Here is a 6,893-nt window from a genome sequence, read left to right as displayed (position 1 = left end):
AAAACCATTATCAATTTTTTCTCCATATTTAATAAAAATAGATCACCAAAGGATATTTAAATCAGTTAAGTGGAAAAAACAAATGTCTAATTCTTGGAGAAGAGAAGAACTAGATGTGAAACACTGACATTGTAAATTGCTTTCTTTTGGAGGTTTTTAAAAATAGATTAGACAAACATATAGCCTCTATATCCAAGACATATTTGTCAGTCTTTCAAAGTCCCTTCTAGTCCTATTTGGAAATTCACTTAGTGGTATGGTTGAACTCTGATTTTCAAAGACATGTTCACAAGAGCATTTCCTTATTCTCTTTTCCCTTTTAACTAATAGCTTGCTGATTTCTGTGATTTTTTCTGCTATCAAAAGGAAATTAAATGTTCAGTAAAATTTTAATGCTGTAATCTACATGCAGCAATTGGAACACTGTCAAATTATTTCAAATTGTCCCCATAAACATGTGAAAGATTGGTAATTATGCAACCAGATCCATCAATGTGATAGAGTTCTTGCTGAGTGTAGAGGTTCCTGTGTGAAAGCCAGTATGTTGCAAAGGAGGGAATGAGCAGATTTTCACAACCAAATTTCCAGATTAAAAAAACCTGAACAAACCAACAAGAAACATCACTGAGGGGCAAAAGTGAAACTCTCTACATAAAATGAACTAGTGCAGAAAATTCCAAAAGATGTATCATGGAAGAAAAGCCAAAGAAAGGGTAAGAAAGTAAACATGTTTTGTTTTATTTTATTTCTTAGACAAGCACTTCTATGTTCCCTGGGATACAGTGAAATGCCTGAAGGGATTTCTTTTAGTGCTTGAAGAAAAGTCTCTCCATTATTTTAAGACTCCATTCACCAATTTAATTTTGTTATTTTAAAATCAAAAAATGTGTGTATCTTATACTGCAGATATCCTGACTGATAATGAAAAGCAATCCCCAGACATTGCTGATATAACTTATAATAGAACAAACTGCATATATCCATATCTAATCTATATCTATATTGTTATCATCTATATCTATATCTCTGTCATCTATATTTATACCTATAAGAGCTATATCTGTGTCTATATCTATATATGAAAAAGAAACAAGCAAAATACCGGAGTTTGTGCTCATAGTGAAACTCTTGAAAACTCCTGCCACTTGTCTGTCTTTACCAGCTCATTCTCATGAATTTTAGGGGAGTTTACTCTAAAGCCCAAGACCTTTAACTACATGTCAAAATTACACCAGTCAGAAACCTCATGGAGAAAGACCTGTCAGGATCCTTTTTTCTAGACCACTGTAGCATTTTCCCATGTTCTTCTGCTGAAAGCAACAGAGCAAAGTTTGATATACTGATAAGGCACTGGCAAACCTTACCTCTGTCTAGATGAATAATATATTATATCTTAATGATTAAGCTTAATCAGCAGGTACCAGCTTCACATCAGCAGGACATCCAGGACTTCACAGAAATGCTTGTTTATAGCAGAATCTTCCCTTTGATCAATGTCCTTCATTCCTTGCAGCTTTAGTGCAGGTCATGTTGCCTTAGCTCCATGAGAGTCTGCCAGGGGTCTAGCTTAGAGCCCTTAGACGCAAGCCAACCTTCAGCAAAGAAACTTCTCACCTTCACCACATGCTAATCAGATAAAGCAGACAGAATCAGTGCTGATTTTTGATTGTCACACAGAATTTTGTGATTAGGAACTGTGGTTCATGCACAGGATTAGACACAGTGATCATCAAGGCAGATGTGCTTTTAACCATCTTTTCCAAGACAGATCAAAAAATTCATCCTATTTTCAGTGTCAGAATCAATTCTAGTTTTGTGTTATATACATCCCAGTCACTCAAGATTATAATCTGATTATTACACCAGATTGTATGGTACCCCATTGTTCATGGCTGGTTAAACACCTGATAGGCAGCTCAGCCACATTTATTAGACAGACTCAGTGTTTTGCTTAACTTTCAGGAACCTCGTTCATATTTGCATGGACTGGTGTTACATGTGCCATTCCCAGTTTTTTCTTTGATGGGTGTTAACATTACTGCTCTGGGCTCCCTCATCCCAACGCCTGCGTTCTGCAGACAGAATAATAGAAGCAAGTCTGGGGTTAGAGCAGAGCCACCTGGGTTCCCTGATGTGGTGACAGACATTCTGGTTTTCATATTACAGCTGAGGATCAAATTGGATGTGGAGAGACAGAGAGAATTCTGTTATGTGATGGGAAGATGTATTTGGTGTACAGATCCTCTGCTTTCCTCCAGTCCTGCAGCTTATCCATTTAACCAGCTGAAAGCTCCTGTTTCAGCTATGGAATGAAATCTCATGTCTGCATAGAATAAAATTTAATTTCTCAGCATTTTACAATACCTGTAGTTTAAGAACCTACTTTGCATATTTTGAATAACAACATGGTACTTTAGTGGTTTATGGTTGTTTCAGGTCATAAAGCATAATTTAAAAGTGAAATTTCATTGGGAATATTAAAGCTCAACAAATTTTTCATGGAGGAAAGAGTAGATTTAAATTTCAATTAGCCATTTCTGGTGTTAACATTTTATTCACTGTAGGTTATTTTGTAGTTCCTCTCTTATTAGCCTGCGATTGTGATTTCTCCGAGCAAATATATTTGCTTGTGTCAGACATACTGTAATTTCTACCTTTTATGAGACAAATCTGGGTTATATCAAAGGCTATTAGGAATGCTCTTTTCCCTCTCTGCAAACCCAGAGAATTTTTTACTGCTCTGTAGTGCTGCTAGAACAATGCTCCAGAGAGGCGTGAGGTGGCTTTGAGTCAATCATGCTAATTGTTTCTGTATTTTGCTAAGCTACTGCTATCTTCAGTTGCAATTAACATGACATCTGGCAAAGCACTGGGCTGGAACATTGATTATTCTAATGTTTCTCATTAGTAATCATTAATAACAAATGAATAATTAAACTGATTATCAATTAACCTCTGGCTAAGGTTTTTGACACTATTTTCCCTCTGTAGAGTCTCACAGCATGTACTGTTTAACTTGCTTGGATGTTCACTTCATCTCCCTTAGAAGATAAAATTGTTTTTCCTTTTACTCTGAAGCAGCATAATATATACCCTCTGTTTCAGGAGCACAACAGCCAATGTGCTCTATTCATTGAGACTGCATTTGTATTCTATTTATATAAGCATTGTGGGATTTCTCAAACCTGAGTGCTTACTCACACAAAGTAAAAAGCTCAATTGAGTTGGCATGGCTATGTAGGTCTGTCCAGGCGCTGCCAGCGTGTCCTTGGGGGACACAAAGGACTCAAGGGAAATGTGGCTGTGGTGTGAAGAGCAGACAGAGAATTCCAGACTGGTTTGGGTGGGAAGGGATCTCAGAGCCCATCCAGTTCCAGCCCCCAGGTTTTTATGAGATAAAAACCAGTGTGGCAGAGCTGATGGTCTTGGGGGTGAATCTGTGGAGGGAGAGGTGGAACAGGGGCAGAGCTGTGCTCTCTTCCCAGTGCCTGCTGCCCTCCTGTCCCTGACCAGCCCTGGCTTTTCCCAAACCACCCCTGTGGCTCTGGTGGGCATTAGCAGCTGCTTCTGTTCAAGACTGGATGCTGTAAATCAGGTGGTACTGCCTTGATCCTGCTGGAATTTGGGGATATATCCTGGATGGAAACCACATAACTCCAGCTGGGAGAGCTGGGAATGTTCACCTGGAGAAGAGAAAGCTCCAGGGAGAGCTCAGAGCTCCTGCCAGGGCCTAAAGGGGCTCCAGGAGAGCTGGAGAGGGACTGGGGACAAGGGCTGGCGGGACAAGACACAGGGAATGGCTTCCCAGTGCCAGAGGGCAGGGAGAGATGGGATATTGGGAAGGAATTGTTCCCTGGGAGGGTGGGGAGGCCCTGGGATAGAATTCCCAGAGAAGCTGTGGCTGCCCCTGGATCCCTGGCAGCATCCAAGGCCAGGCTGGACATGGGCTTGGAGCAGGCTGGGACAGTGGAAGGTGTCCCTGCCATGGCAGGGGTGGCACTGGATGGGCTTTGGTCCCTCCCAACCCAAACCAGTCTGAAATTCTGTGATTCCATGATTATGCAGTAGGGGCTGCTTTAGGAGTTTGCAGTCAGCCCTTTTTTCAAGGTTTTCTGGTATAATTTTTGCCAAGACTCAACTGCTTAAAACTGCCAGAGACCTTAAATAGAGTGAAATCTTTGGAAGACTTTAGGATGCCTTAAATCCCTGCACTTGTAGGGTGTTCCATGGTGTTCAAGGCTGGGGCTGAGAGCTGTGGGCTGATCAAACCAAACTTGAGTATTCTGATGATCGCTCTCTGTGAGGAGGAGTCCAAACTCCACCTCTGTCTGTCAGCTGTGTGTTTAGTTGTTCTTCTGACTGGAATTCCCAGCACATCCACATTGCATGTGTTTTCTGGGCTGCCCCAGGTGATTCAGCACATGAGGTACCAGAGCCGCACAGAGTTCGACAGCACTGTGGACAAAGTCCTGGAGGAATTCTCCGTGGAGCTGATCTGCTTGGCTGGATTCATAAGGATCCTCTCGGGTCCTTTTGTCAAAAAATGGGAAGGTGAGCACGGCGTGGGGGGCTGGGCATGCAAACAAAGGCATTTCAGAGGTTATCACCAGGAAAAAGAGGGCACCAGATGAAATAAGATGATATTTAGGGTTGCCTTCCAACCCAACCCATTGTAGGATTCTGTGAAAGGAGACTCTTCCCATCTTTTAAGGAAAAGGAGGAGAGGAAAAGGCACTGTTTCCCCTTTCCCTCTCTCATTAATGCAGAGCTTTAAGGCAGCCAAGGGCAAACACAGGTGTTGTTGTCTTTGATTTCTTAGAAAATATTGAAAATAAAGCTGTGAAGACTTTAGACCTCTGCAGACAGGAGGTGCAGGGCTGGGGAGACGTAAACACTCAGCCACTGAGAATTAACATTTAACAGCCTGGTCAGTGCTAAAAGCCAATAACCTCATTTCTGCTTTCCCAGGGAAAATCCTGAACATCCACCCATCGCTGCTGCCATCCTTCAAGGGAGCAAATGCTCACAAGTTGGTGCTGCAGGCTGGGGTCAGAGTCACAGGCTGCACTGTGCACTTCGTGGCTGTGAGTATCTCCTTCCCCTCCTGGAACTCTGCCATCCTCCAGTTCTAATATTTTCACCTCCCTGGCTCTCTGGAACCCATCAGTTTTCACATTTTCACCTCAGAGCCTGCAGGGAACTCCCTTAAACCCTTGTTTGATCACCTGCCCTCCTTTGTGCATTCAGAACTTCATATCTAGAAATGATTGAGGTTTTATTGTGACAACACAGTGCTTTAGTTTGCTGACTCTGCAGGAGGAATGGAAATGAATAATCTATCCAGGAGTTTAAGCTTTCCCTAAGGAAACTTCTTCCCCAAGCATCCCACTGCTGCCTTCCACCCATTGGAGTGGGGGAACAGTTCATGTAAGGCCTTGGCTAAGCCAAAGTCTTGGTTAAACATGTCCTCAACTTCTTGAATTTTATCCTACAACCTGCCTTGTTTCTGGCTTTCAAGGAAAAGAACAAATAGAAATAAACAAACAAACATAAAAAACCCACTGGAAATGGCACAAGATTTGTTAAGGAGTGATCCGGTGTTTGTGGGAACAGAGAAAAACCTGACAATTTATGTTGGTCAGACCCAAAGCAAAGAAAGGGCAGATATCTCTCAGCTTCAGAGCCACGTTTTCACCAGGCCAGGGATCACTGGTTCCCTTTTGGTTCGTTCTCAGGGTTCAAAGGTCTCTTCTCCTCTGGCTCCCCTCTTCCTCTGTGGCTGGACTCTGTCCTCAGGAGTTTTGCTTTCTCTTGGAAAAAGAGAGTGGAATTCTTTTTCCAGATAGAAGGGAAACTGCATTCTGGGGGTTTCTCTGTATGGCAGCTCCTGAGAGACACCCTGTGCCCAGCAGGGATTTGCCCAGCAGTGTGCCAAGATTCAACTGCTTAAAACAGCCAGAGACCTTAAACTGAGGGAAATCTTTGGAAGACTTTAGGATGCCTTAAATCCCTGCACTTGTAGGGTGTTCCACGGTGTGCCAAGGGAAGATCTGCTGGATCCCTGTCCTGGCTCCATTTCCCCTCTGGATGGAATTTCCTCCTCCTGCCCAATCCAGCCCCTCCTGTCCCTGCCTAATTGGGTTTTACTGTTGCTCCCTGCTGTTCTGCCTCCTTTCTGTTTTCCTCTGAACCCCTCCCAGGCCAAACTCAGTGTAAAGTCAGTGAGTTGCAGCTGCTCTGCCCTCTCTCACCATCCCAAATCCCTGTTCCCTGTAATGCCACCCGAGGGAGGCAGCTGTGGGATGCCATCCCTGCTGTGCCACCCTGCCAGGCCTGCTGTTGCTTTTGCAGGACGAGGTGGATGCTGGAGCCATCATTTTCCAGGAGGCAGTGCCGGTGAAGCTGGGGGACACATGCTGGCCGAGCGGGTGAAGGAGGCAGAGCACAGAGCTTTCTTTCCCTGCTGCCCTGCATCTCATGGCCGGCGGGGCTGTGCGAGTGGGAGAGGCTGGCAAGATCTACTGGAAATAGGAGCTGTGGTTCCCTGGGGCTGCACCGAGCCAGGCAGGCACAGACTCAGCACAGGCTGCTCCTTCACTTCCTGCTCTCACTCACAGGGTTAAAGATTCAAATCGCGGGAAAGCCACCCATGGGAATTTTGGGGTCGTTCAGCAATGGCTCTTTGGAAGTGCTTCCTAATTTAATCCCTTCCCTGGCCAACATTTCAGTTCTCAATCTCTTTGCTAACAAACCAGGTGCTCCCAGAGGGTTTGAGCAGCCCCAGGATGTTCCCAAACAGACCCTCAGCCTGGAATGGGGGCTCCTCTTGTGCTGGGAAGTGTTGGTGAGGGAAACTGCAATGGAAGAGTCAGACAAATGAAGAAACTTCCACT

The 6,893-nt window shown here is 44.1% G+C and overlaps 1 pseudogene across 1 annotated transcript in view; it reads left to right on the top strand.

Moving 5' to 3' along the window:
• The first annotated feature begins 4,226 nt into the window (after positions 1–4,226).
• The window catches only part of LOC146444196 (trifunctional purine biosynthetic protein adenosine-3-like), a 3,285-nt pseudogene continuing 618 nt past the window's right edge, over positions 4,227–6,893 (top strand). The window contains exons 1-3 of the transcript XR_014852808.1: positions 4,227–4,551; positions 4,969–5,084; positions 6,352–6,893. The exon at positions 6,352–6,893 is cut by the window's right edge and continues 618 nt beyond it. The product of XR_014852808.1 is annotated as a trifunctional purine biosynthetic protein adenosine-3-like (transcript). The remainder of the gene's footprint in view (positions 4,552–4,968; positions 5,085–6,351) is intronic.

The sequence above is a fragment of the Lichenostomus cassidix genome, chromosome 1 (genome assembly GCF_008360975.1).
Source record: "Lichenostomus cassidix isolate B80296 chromosome 1, HeHo_3.0, whole genome shotgun sequence".
Taxonomy (NCBI): domain Eukaryota; kingdom Metazoa; phylum Chordata; class Aves; order Passeriformes; family Meliphagidae; genus Lichenostomus; species Lichenostomus cassidix.
This window is presented reverse-complemented; position numbering and strand designations above follow the sequence as displayed.